General features: G+C 42.4%; 1 long non-coding RNA gene across 1 annotated transcript in view; it reads right to left on the reverse strand.

Annotated features, from left to right (window-relative positions):
• Positions 1-13,197, reverse strand: part of LOC144687103 (uncharacterized) — an 85,685-nt gene that overhangs the window by 63,983 nt on the left and 8,505 nt on the right. Inside the window, exon 2 of the long non-coding RNA XR_013578061.1 lies at positions 5,018-5,126. This is a non-coding gene — a long non-coding RNA (uncharacterized LOC144687103). The remainder of the gene's footprint in view (positions 1-5,017; positions 5,127-13,197) is intronic.

Genomic DNA, 13,197 nt, shown 5'->3' on the forward strand with positions numbered 1-13,197 from the left:
CCCTCCAAGCTACACATCATCCTGACTTGGAACTGTCTCACCGTTCCTTCACCGTCGCTGGGTCAAAATCCTGGAACTCTAACAGCACTACAGGTGTACCTACGCCACATGGACTGCAGCGGTTCAAGGCAGCTCACCACCACCTTCTCAAGGGCAATTAAGGATGGGCAATAAAAAATGCTTGCTAGCCAGCGACACCCACGTCATGTTAAATAATTTTTAAAAAGTCACCAAGCATTCTTGAAGCTCCTCTTGTACTGTTACTATAGCAACGAGAAGTTCCAGCAGCCAGGGCACTCGTGAAAATGTGCCTTTCCAGCCCTGGAGTAAATTTGGGTCGCTCCACCTGCCACACCCCTTCACTCACCTAACACTTTCCTGTCTCTGAAATTGAAACAAGAAGCCCAGCAAATAAAGGCAGAAGTGAGTGGGAATGGGAGTGAGACCATGACCAGCTGGGAGGAGGCCATTATGAGAAGATTAGTACGCAGAACAATATCAAGAGTAAGCCAGCTGTTAACCAGATGAGTTTAATTGTAAAATAGTAAGGTGCTGCATGGCGTGTCTAAAATACCAAGTCAGGGGCACGACCCTTTCGTGTCAGAAATGATGCAGTGTAAATATCAGTAAGCATGTCATGTCCTTCTTCATTCCTTCCTGTCTACATTCTAATTTTCTGAGTTTACATAAGTACAGGAAAATGATAAATGGAAGCTTTTATTAGCAATAATAAGTCTTTCACAAAAAGCAAAACCCAGTTATCACTTTGCTGGAATAGTCTGGTTTCTACTCTGCAGAGAGCAAGATGAGTCAGTCAATGCCATGGCAACAGAACTAAGATCAAAACGACCTTCTCTTTATGTTGCTGATGGATGCTGATCAATAGTACTGACCACAGTTGCTCTTTTGTTCATCACTGGCAAAGGTTAGACACATAGCACAGGGCCATTTTATTATGAGATAATCTCACCGCTATCAACAATGGAATATGATCAGTAATAATTCTGTTGAGGAAAGACGAAAATATAGGTCACCCCATGGTTCAACAGGTGTATCCAGTGAGTAACTCATACCTTCTATCACCTAGAAGGACAAGGGCAAACAGGCATATGGAAATAACGGCCACCTCCAAGTTCCCCTCTAAGTCACATCCTGATTTGGAACTATATTGCTGTTTCTTTATTGTCACTGTGCCATAATTCTGGAACTCCCTGTTTAACAGGCCTGTGTGAACATTTATATGGGGCAGTTTGCTAGTGCTTTTGGGGAGGGTTTAAACTAACTTGGCAGGGGATGGGAACCAGACATAGCATTAGGAAAGACAAACAAGGTATGCACAAGATTATGAGACATGGATAATACTTGAGTAAGAAATAGGTCTGACTAAGATGTAAAGAAAAAAAGAAAGACTTGTATTTGTATAGCAACCAACAGACATGTCAAAGTGCTTTGCAGCCATGAAGTACTTTTGAAGTGTAGTAACGTAGGAACATGGCAGCCAAATAACACAGAGCAAACTCACACACAACAGCAATGTGATAATGACCTAATAATCTGTTTTTATAATGATGATTGAGGGCTAAACATTGGCCCGGACACCAGGGGTAACTCGGCTGCTGTTCTTCAGAATAGTACTATGGGATCTTTTACATCTACCCCAGCAGGCAGATGGCACCTCAGTCTACCAACTCATCTGAAAGACGGCACTTCCGACAACGCAGCACCCGCTCAGTTTTGCACTGAAGCGTCAGCTTTGATTTTTTGTGCTCAAGACCTAAAGTGGGCTTTGAACCTGGAACCTTGTGATTCAGAGGCGAGAGGGTTCCAACTGAGCCATGGCTGACACAGCTGAGATAATGCATCGAAATCTAAATTACTTTAACAGTGTATGTATATAAATGTACAAAGCATGGTAAATAAGGTTGGTGAGCGACAGGCACAATATGAGATTTTTGAAGGTATTTAGGAAGCAGTGTAGGAAGCTGAAGGTGTGGCATAAACAGGGTTTTGGATATGGTGGATGACTAGCATTTGCCAAATGTAACAAACTGTATCTGAGGAGAAAGGAGTGGTTTGTACCAACTGATAAGTAAAAGTGAGCTGCTTATTCTCACTATGAGGTATTCTTTCCTGTGGCCACTTGCGAAGAAAACAAACCCTTGTTTCTCAATAGCCACTGAATGTGCTCTTCAACATGCCTAGACATTGCAGGATGTGATTTGAAAAGACTTGAAAGTAGTTGTGGGTGACTTCAAAAGAAAGGCATGCATATAACAAATCTGTTTGCGCTGAATAAAAGTAACTTGGTTACTTATAAGATGATAAACAAAGGCTTTCACCAAAATGATTATCAATGGATTCCTTAAAATTTATAATCTTGGTTTATTTAGTAAAGGTTCAAGTTTTACATAGAATTACAGGCAATCTACAACAGAGAGACAGTTCATTTAACAAATCTGATTTTTGTTGTGTTTTGTGCTCCACACAAGTCTCCTCTTACCCTACATCATTGATCCCTAGTAGCATATCATAAAACTTTGATTCTGGTCTGTTCTGGGGTTAGCCGATAGGCAGGACAGCAGTAAATCACTGAAGTTCACCATGTGGTTCACTAATGCCCTTTAGGGAAGGAAATCTGCTGTCCTTATCTGGTCTGGCCTACATGTGTCTCCAGACACACAGCAATGTGATTGACTTTAAGTGCTCTCTGAAATTGCCTAGCAAGCCATACAGCTGTACCAAACCACTACAGAAAGATTCAAGAAGGTGGCTCATCACCACCTTCTCAAGGGCAATTAGGAATGGACAAAAAATGCTGACCCTGCCAGCGACACTCACATCCCATGAAAGAATTTTTTAAAAAGTTGGTTGCAATGCCCCAAGACTAGGGAAAGGTGAAGCCACCCAGATTTCCTCCCCTGATCATTATCAGGTGGTAAGCGCATACATGGACATCGCATTGGGTCACACTGCAATGTCCTGATGATCAGATAGCTTGTTGACACTCACCATCTCACTTGAAGTACTGGGAGGTGAACCATAGCTATGGAATTGTGCCCCAGCAACCGTCAGAGTTCAGACAATCACAACACAGGCCAGAGGCCGAACCTGGCACCCTTCTGGTCTGAATGGCTTCACTGGATAAATGCACTGAGCAGAATCATATCAGAAACGGACTATCATGGGGCAAACAAAAAAAAAAACTGTCTCAGGGCTGTGTCCTGTGGCAAATCTCACAAATTTCAGCAATTGCCCTGGGTAATTGCCCCAGTATCAGCATTTTGTATAAAAAATCCAGGAGGCAGTAAAAAAGGTCAATTCTGAGGCCATTTAAGGCACAAAAAATCACCTACCTAACTCATGAGATGTCACAGAGCTAAATAAACTTCTGTGGCATCTTCTTGGCTTTATGAAACACAACTTCCCATTAACAAACGCATAGTGGCTGGGCTTGATCTTCCTAAATACTCACTAATTTAATGTTGAATTATGGATTCCAAGAGATTGCCACAACTGACTTCAGTCTAGCTCCCCAAACAATTTGTATACAAAAACAGTGCTTTGGGACTCAGCTACCTCTTCTTTGATTTCCTTCCGGAGTTTTGGATGCAGGCCATCAGATTTTTGAAACTTATCTACTTGCAGCTTTGTTCAAACTTTTAGGGGCTATACAAGATCAACTGTGCTCCCACATTGTCTCTCCTGCTCTGACCCCCTGCTCCTGACAGCAAGCTAAGGTTGGGAACTTGTAATGTGAGGAATAATGAGTATCACTTTTTATTTTAGCATATTTTTCTGATTTAACTTAACAGTGGAAGTGTAGCAGCTCACTTTGCTTTATAGGGCTCTCGAACACAATTAAGACATAGGAAAATGTCCTTTTTGATTTTACAACAATTTGAATTTACATGGTGCCTTTAATATGGATTTAAAAATGCTTCACAAGAGTTTTGTCAGACAAAATTTGACACCAAGCCACATAAATGGATAATGGGACAGGTGACCAAAAGTTTGCTTAAAAAGGTAGGTTTTGAGGAGTAAGCTAACAGAGAGAGTAGAGATGTGGAGAGGGAACGCCAGAGCTTAGGGCTGAACACAGCCATCAATACTGAAGCGATAAAAATCAGGCCAGAGTTGGCAGGGTGCAGTGATCTTGGAGCGTTAAAGGGCTGGAGGAGGATACAGAAATGTGGAGGGGTAAAGTTCTGGAGAAGTTTGAACGCAAGGATGAGAATTTTGAAATCAAGCTGTTGCTGGACCAATGTGAGCCAATGTAGGTCAGTGAGCACATGGGTGATGGGTGAAAGGGACTTGATGTGAGTTAGGATACATGCAGCAGAGTTTTGGATGAGCTCAAGTTTATGGAGGGTAGGACATGGGAGGAATATGGAGCTGAAATGGTTAAAATAATTGTATTGCCGGTGGGGGAGGGGGGGAGGTTTATTTCCTGTCACTTTCTGAGATATCCATGATTAGCATAATCCACAACCTCTGGGAAAATACCATTAATGTTAGGCTGTGCTCCTGACAACATGCTGCAATTCCTTCATATTCTTTGCTTGCTGTGCAAGATCAGCAATGTGGTTTGTCCTAAGGCCATTACTAGGAGGTACCAAGGGTTCCCAACAAGGAAGCAGGTGTGGGGACGAGGGGGGTGAGGGGCTGTCAGAGAAAGAGACACCCAACCTCCTCAAACTTATCTTCTTGGTGCCCAGTTATGCTGTACCAACAGAGACACAGATATGCGTCACGGTTCACTGCCAATGTCTCTTATCTTCAAAGAGGTTCTTATAATTACCTTAAAAGAATGAAAGGCAATTGAGGGGAGCCACGCTGGAGAATTTCTCCATTCAGAATTGGTTCCTGAAGCACTGATAAGGACCAACTCATTTTATCCCTTTTAAATTCATAAACAATCAAACTCTTCAAATTCAAACCGCACTCCAATAGAAGCAACTCCACAACAAAATTGCAACGTAAGTAAAAGGTGTCAACACTGGTCAGGAAGCATTCTTACCAATTGACGAATGTGCTCTTGCCAGAAGAGTGGTTTCTCATTAATAACATTAATCTTCCTACATGGAGAAAGCAGCGGTAAACCCAGGCTCTTTCCTATCTGCACAGCCCTAAGGAATATAAGACGGACAACGGTTATATGTCACCAATAGTTCAATGTAATATATGTTTAGCACTCCAATTTGTAATACACACTAAAGCTACCTCTCTGTCAATGTCTGATAGCTTGAAGGAGAGGGGAGAATGGGTTGCTCTCCTCAGACCTGGAATACTATTAAACCAGTTATGCTGCTACTTTGAGTTCACAAAATGGTGACCTCTGAACACATGAAGCTCCTCCTAAGGCAAATCAATTTCTGGTGCCTGTCTAGTTATCTTTTTAGGCCTAAAATGTAGGTTTAAATCTAGTTCGCACTGTTAGGATGCAAATCTGCCTTCTCTAGAGGTCGGACATGAACTGAATCTGCTGCAGTCTCAATCTACTTGCTAGAAGGCAAATTTATCATATTGCAAACAAAAATTTGCTATCTCACTCAGGCAAATCTGAAAGGTGGCTAGTCGAGAAAATATAAGCGTCACACTGGTACAGCACGGGATACCCTTCGGAGTTTGGGGGCATGGCACATTGTCAAAAGATAACAAGAGGCTCTGCATTTAACTTATGTTTCAACTGCTTTGGCTTTGCTTAAAGCGACAATGTGAAGTTTTGCTTTGAATCTAACCATGTTATACATGGTCTGGAAATGCTAAATGCTACAGAATGGCCTTTACTATGCATCTAAGCCATCTTATTCCAGGAAATGCTTGATGGCAGTGTAAGCAAGTGTTATTTTGTATTTTGCAACATTATGCCTGGTGTGGAAGTGCTTGTTGCTGACCCTGGGTGTAAAAAGTTAAATGATCCCTTCCCTGACACAGAGACATTGATGCAGGCAAAAATGAAACAAAAATTATTTCAGGCAAGAGGAGGACAGTAGCGCATTTGTTCAAAACCCATCTCTCATACAGATCTCAAAGCATTCCACACATTGAATTGCCTATAAGTTCAGAAAAGCCGGCAAATGTGGTAGCCACAAACAATAAGAGGATGAATGGCTAGCTGGTTTGTTTTTCAGGGTGTTGGCTGAGGGGTGGGATGATAGCCAGGATAACTTGAGGCCTTTTATGGCCTCAGAAAGTGTCAAAGTGCTTTACAGTCAATGAAGTACTTTTGATGGGGTAGTCATTTAGTAATTGAGATAACAAGCAGCCAATTTGTGCACAGCAAGGTCCCACAAACAAAAATGAAATAAATGACCATATCATCTATTTTAGGTGCTAGCTGTGGCCTGGACACCAGATGGTCTCTTCTGCTTTTTTCCTTTCCTTTTTTAAAAATTTGTTCATGGATGTGGACATCGTTGGAAAGGCTGGCATTTATTGCCCATCCCTAATTTCCCTTGAGGAGGTAGTGGTGAGCCGTCTCCTTGAACCACTGGAGTCCATGTCGTGTGGCTACATCAACAGTGCTGTTAGGGAGGAAGGTCCAGGATTTTAAACCAGCAATAGTCAAGTAATGGAGATATATTTCCAAGTCAGGATGGTATTTGACTCAGAGGGGAACTTGCAGGTTCCTGGATGGTGTCAAGCTGCTTGAGTGTTATTGGAACTGCACTCATCCAGGCAAATGGAGTGTATTCCATCACACTTCTGACCTGGGCCTTGTAAATGGTGAAGTGTCTTTGGAAGTCAGGTGGTGAGATAATCAATACAAAATTTCCAGCCTCTGACCTGCTCCTGTAGGCTGGTCTATTTAAGTTTCTGGTCAATGGTGACCCAAAGATGTTGATGGTGAGCATTCAGTGATGGTCAACAGTTGTTGAACATCAAGGGAAGATAGTTAGACTGTCTCTTGTTGGAGATTGTCATTACCTGGCATTTGTGTAGCTTGAATATTATTTGCCTCTTATCACCTGAAGCCTGAATGTTGTCCAGGTCTTGCTGAACATGGACACACACTGTTTTGTATCTGAGGAGTTGGGAATAGAACTGAACTCCACGCAATCATCTGCCAACATCCCCACTACTGACCTTGTGATTGTGGGATGTTCATTGATGAAGCAGCTGAAGATGGCTGGGACTAGGACACTACCCTGAGGAACTCCTGCAGCGATGTCCCGGGACTGAGATGATTGGCCGCCAACAACCACAATCATTTTCCTCTGTGCTAGGTATGACCCTAGCCGACTGATATGACCTTGAATTGTTCTGTGGGATCTTTTATGTTCGCCTGGGGGGGGGGGCACGCAGACAAGGCCTTGGTTTAACATCTCAACCCAAAATTGGCACCTCCAACTTTACAGCACTCCCTCAGTACTGCATAGAAGTGTCAGTAAAAGATTATTTGCTCAAGTCTCTGCAGTGAGGCATGAGTCCATTACCCTCTGATTGAGAGACGAGAGTACTACCAACTGAGCCACAACTCACACCTAAAACAACCTCGATACCTGTCGTGGGATGGCCTGCCTTGTGTTGAGCCATGTAATCTTGCCTGCCTATTTGAACAGCCAGAACAGGCAAACCGGGTCTCGATTTAAAATCTTGGCCACATGCAGGACGACACACCGAGATAACGCAGCACACTCTCAGCACGGCACCAGGCATGTCAACCTGGATTATGCGGACAAATTGTGGACCGAGTCCCCTAATCTTGTGACTCAGAGTCAAGAACACTACCAACTAGGTCAGACTGATGCTTTATTTTCAAGAAAGCCAAGCCACCATTTCCGATTGCAAAGCTTTTAAATATAATTAGGTAATAACTCAATCCACTCTCAATGGCTGAACTCTTAATATGCCTGAGACAGCAGCATTAAAAAAAAAGATAAATAAAATGCCAACAGCAGAGAACTATTTCAATCAGGTTTTATTTTCAGGTTATCACAGTTGCTTTGCAGTGATTGCACTTGCTTTCCTGGGTTTTCACTGCACCTTCACAGTTTGCTTCTTATCGCCCTGTCTCCAAGGCATCAGCTCTACAATAAGGAGAGGAAGAAATGCCAACAGTGACCAGTGGAAGAGGCAATTTTATACTTTTATTGTGTCTAATAATACTTGCCACAGCACCAACTGGGGGAAATGAGTCACTGATGAAGGTTTAAAAAACAAATATACCTTCTAGAAATGTTTCTGTGCTCATCAATGTCAAGGTTGTCACCGCTACTTTTGCAGCAGTGTCAGCATAAAGCACTCTGGTCTAGCATATTACATAAAGATTAAGCACTTGCGCCGCTACCAAAATATTTTAATTGATTATTAGCAAATCAATGCTTAATGTATTTTTATAAATTTGCTTTGGTTGTTATTTTAAAATAATGGCTCCACTAAATTAGCATATGAAATAGGAATTTTCATTTCATGTCACTGGATTTAATAGTAACTGAAGAATCTGATTTCAGAGTATGTGTGCCTTAACTCCAATCCCAGAATAGAGATTCTGTTTTTGCTCAAACACAACATCACACAACTCTTCACACCAGCCATCTGGTAGCTTCTCTCTGGAAGACTGCTCATTTACTACAGGTACAGGCTCAAAACTGGCAACCTCAGGACCTAGGCCCTGCCGGATTTCAGATCTTGCTGGCTTTGGGTTGGGCGGTGCGGGCAAAGCCGGGTTGGGTGGTGTCAAGAGTCACTTGGAGCGCAGGAATAGACTGGCGCACAAGTGGAGAAGAGGATAACTAGTTAGACACCTCACCGCACCAATGCAGCACCTGGCTTAATTGTCCAGGCAAGTTATTTTTCTTTTAATTTTACTCAATTAAAATTGATGCATGGTACATTCTAAAAATGTCCACTTTTCAGGCAACTCCAGTTTTTGGACAGTCAGATTTGAGACACTATACTGTACCAATTTGATACAAAAGTACAAGTTGTGTCCCCCATTCAATAGAAACCAGGTTTACAATGTGCCAGGAGAAATGAGAAATGAGACTATTGTCCCATTGGTCAAGTTTGGACTTAAATCCAATCTTCAGAATCAAAAGAACTGGTGTCCAAGGTACCTCATATGAATGGGGAGAAAATACATGCAAAACACAGACCAAGGTCTGAAATCATAACAAGAGTATTAAGCCAGAAGATCCCCTAATATATTATTTCCTTTAATCTACTCCTTCACAATGGAACAAAGTGACTAGTAGTGTCCCACAAGGATCTATGCTGGGGGCTCCAACTATCCACTATACTGTATAAATAAATGACTCAGATAGAGAGTCATCCAATTGCATCAATGAAACAAAGATTGATGGCATAGTAAGTGGTGTAGACAGAAGCATAAAATTACAAAGAGACATTGATAAATGGAGCAAGTGAGCAAAACTGTGGCAGACAGATTTCATTGCAGGTAAGTATGAGGCAGGATGATCATCTGGGCACCGAATCTCAGGAAGGATAGAATGGCTGTGGAGTGGGTACAACGCATATTCACCAAAATGATACCAGCGATGAAAGAGTTAAATTATAAAGCCAGGTTGCAAAATCTTGGCTTGTATTCCCTTGGGTTAAGAAGGTTGAGGCTGATCTAACTAAGATGATTAAAATGATAAAAGGAAATTCAGTGGGGTAGATACAGCAAAACCCTGGGGGGGAATCCAGAACAAAGAGGCAAAATCTTAAAATTAAAGCTAAGAATATAATCAGGAAGCACCCTTTCACACAAAGGGTATTAGAAAGCTGGAATTCTACCACACTGCCTCCACACACCCCCCGCCCCCCCCACCCCCCCGCCCCCCCAACCACCGCCACTACGACCCACAGCCCAAATCAGATTGTGGATGTTGGGTCAACAGTATCAAGGGATATGGACCCTAGGTCAGTAAAAGGAGTTGAGGTCACAATCGAAGTGAATGGTGGAACAGACTCAAGGGGCTGAATGGCCTACTCCTATGTTCCTAGCTGTTTGTCTGGGATTGAAGGTCAGACTGGGAAGGATGAGAAAAGAATTTGCATTGAGGATGCTGTGCATGACACTTCAAATAAATAAATATTGTTGGTATTTTAAAAAAAATCTCAATTCCTCAAACGATTTTAACATTCGCCAGTTAAGAAGAATGAGGCAGCAATCTGCTCCTAGGACTGCACCAATGCTGCTCTGTAACTGGACACTGGAAGCTCAATGAAAAGAGCAGAAGATGGCCAGAGGTCCTGTTGGTAAAATGCCAGACTGCATCTCCACAGCTGAGGGTAAGAGCTCACCTACTACAGGAGTTGCAAGCAAAACCCATCAGCAACCTCTCTATGCATCTTGTGCTGCTAGCCCATTGGAACTCTACTGCACTGCCCTTTAATGTCCTTCTAGAAACCCCTCTGCAGTATTTACAGTCATATGCTCTGAAATAGAAATGTTGACAGTACGATTCATGACAGGGTTCTTCAAAGCATCTTGCAATTAGAACATTTCTGGATCAAATATATAGAGTGAGCATCTCCATTCTATTGGGTTAACATATGCTTTTACACTCTTTACCATCCCTTCCCCATGACAGCACTGCAAAAGCTCCAAGTCACCCATGACTCAATTGTATTTAAAAGCTCAGTGATCTACTAACTTGAAGTCCTGGTATTCCCACTTAATGCCTTCTTCCTAAATGCCTCTCTCACAATGCATTTTATCTTAGCACACAGTTGCTCTGTAACTGTCCCATCAAACTGTGGCACCTTTTCAACTAGCTCATTAATACCACCCTGCGCTTCACTTCCCATAGCAGATATTTGAATAGCCTCGCCAGCTTGACTTCAGCTCAAATCATGACATTAATTTGCTGGAGTGACAAAACCAGGTCAGGACCACACGCCAATATAAGACTTGGGAGTACATCATAACTGCATTCACTGCAGGACTCAAGCCCAAACTGCAACCACTCTGATACAACACACTGCTTCTGGCTTCAATGGCAACTTGCTGTTATATATGCTCCCTAAGTAAAGAATGGTTTTGAGAGAAAGGGAAGGCACATAAGAGGATTGGATTCAAAGAGAATCAAAAGGTACGGGTAGACCGCTATAGTGAAAGTGGCTAAAATGGAAGAGTGTTTCCGAATACAGGGGTTACAGGCCAAATAACCTGGTATAGTGGGTTGAAGTGGAAGGTGAGCAGTAATCAATCTTGTGACAGCCTTGGCTCAGTGGGTAGCACTCTCGCTTCTGAGACAGAAACATGGATGCAAGTCCCCCACCCTCCAAGACTAAAATACATAATCCAGGTTGGCCCTTCAATATTGAGGGAATGCCGAACTGTTGGAACTAGCATCTCTCAGGTGATGCATTAAACCGAGGCCCCACCTGCCCTCTCAGGTAGACATTAAAGATTCCCAATGAGCAGAGGACTTTTGTCAGGGCACTGGCTAACATTCATCCAATCTACTGCACTTATAACAAATTATCTGATAACCTATCTCACTGCTGTCTATGGAACCTCACCATATTTGGCTGCTGCAGTTCCTACTTACAATACATCATTGGCTGTAAAGACTTTGGGATGTCCTGCGGTCATGAAAGGCACTATATTAATGCAAGTCTTTCTTTTCTTTAATCAAAATCAGTAGAGTGGAGGGTATCATTTGGAATATGTTGTTGGAGAAGATTCTTGTGATAAGCTTGTAATTAGATCATGAAAAGATTAACTGGAGGGTGGAGGAAGGGCCAGTGAGGACAGTATTCAGAACAAAAAAAAATCTGCAGTGGCTCAGGAGTTGATAATGGAGGGAGAGAGATAAAGATAGACAAAGACACCCATGTCAACTGACTGGGTATGGGTTAAGCAATTATCGACGTTGAGCAGACAATTGAGCTGAAGGAGATTTGGACTTGTTTGCCATTGAGCAATCAGATAGATGGGTCAGCAGTGAAATTACTGATGTATGTCATCATGTGTCTATTAAGTCTAGCCCTGTGCTTGTTTGTGATATCCACAAACTGAAGGCTAGCATGAAGGTAATAAAGATGAGAGTATCAAGGATAAACCTCTTGGGTACAAAAACCATGGGAAGAAAAACCAATCAAAGTGGTTTTGTTGGGATAAGTACAACTCAAAACAGGAGAGTATGAGGACATGATAATTAGCCATGGAAGAGAGGACAGTGGGGGTTAACAGTTTTGAATATGGAGAGTTCAAGGAAGACAAGGGACAGCATGCTACAGCCACAAAAGATGTCACTGCTGACTTTCACTTTGACCAGGGTAGACTCAGCATGGTGAGTGAGGCAGAAACGATATGGGAAGGACTGAAAAAAGGAAACAATAAACAAGAAACTGCTGAGAAACAGCCTTGGAGTTTAAGGGCTTTGGAAAGAAAGAGAAGGTTGGAGATAGTTTAAGAAAATGTAAGGGTCAAAGGTACGTTCTTTTTTAGTGAAATGGGAGTATGAAAGTTTTGAAAGGAATGAAATGGCATCAGGGGATAGCAAGGGGTTGATATTGTTACAATCCCTGTGGGGGCCTATGACTTGTACAAAGAGATTTACATTCCAAGTGACCAACTTAAAGGATCACACGACAAGATTTAAAGTTTTAAGACTTTTACTGTAACAAACAAACTAAAACCAACTTTGACTAAACATTGAGATAAAAACAAAAAGCTAAAAGCTACTGCGGATGCTGGAAATCCAAAACAAAAACAGAATTACCTGGAAAAACTCAGCAGGTCTGGCAGCATCAGTGGAGAAGAAATCAGTCAACGTTTCGAGTCTTCATGACCCTTCGGCAGAACTGAAGCATAGTTAGGAGAAAGATGAAATATAAGCTGGTTTAAGGTGGGAGGGGGGGGGGGGGGGGGGGGCGGGGGGAGAGAGAAGTTGAGGGTGTGGTGATTGTGGAGATAAGCAAGCAGTGATAGGAGCAGATAATCAAAAGATGTTACAGACAAAAGGATCAAAGAGGTGTTGAAGGTGGTGATATTGTCTAAGAAAGGTGCTAATTAAGAATGGAAGACAGGACACTCAAGGTACAGCTCTAGTGGGGGTGGGGTGGAAAGACCGACACCCCACCCCCACTAGAGCTGTACCTTGAGTGTCCTGTCTTCCATTCTTAATTAGCACCTTTCTTAGACAATATCACCACCTTCAACACCTCTTTGATCCTTTTGTCTGTAACATCTTTTGATTATCTGCTCCTATCACTGCTTGCTTATCTCCACAATCACCA

This window comes from Cetorhinus maximus, chromosome 12, assembly GCF_964194155.1.
Source record: "Cetorhinus maximus chromosome 12, sCetMax3.hap1.1, whole genome shotgun sequence".
Lineage (NCBI taxonomy): Eukaryota > Metazoa > Chordata > Chondrichthyes > Lamniformes > Cetorhinidae > Cetorhinus > Cetorhinus maximus.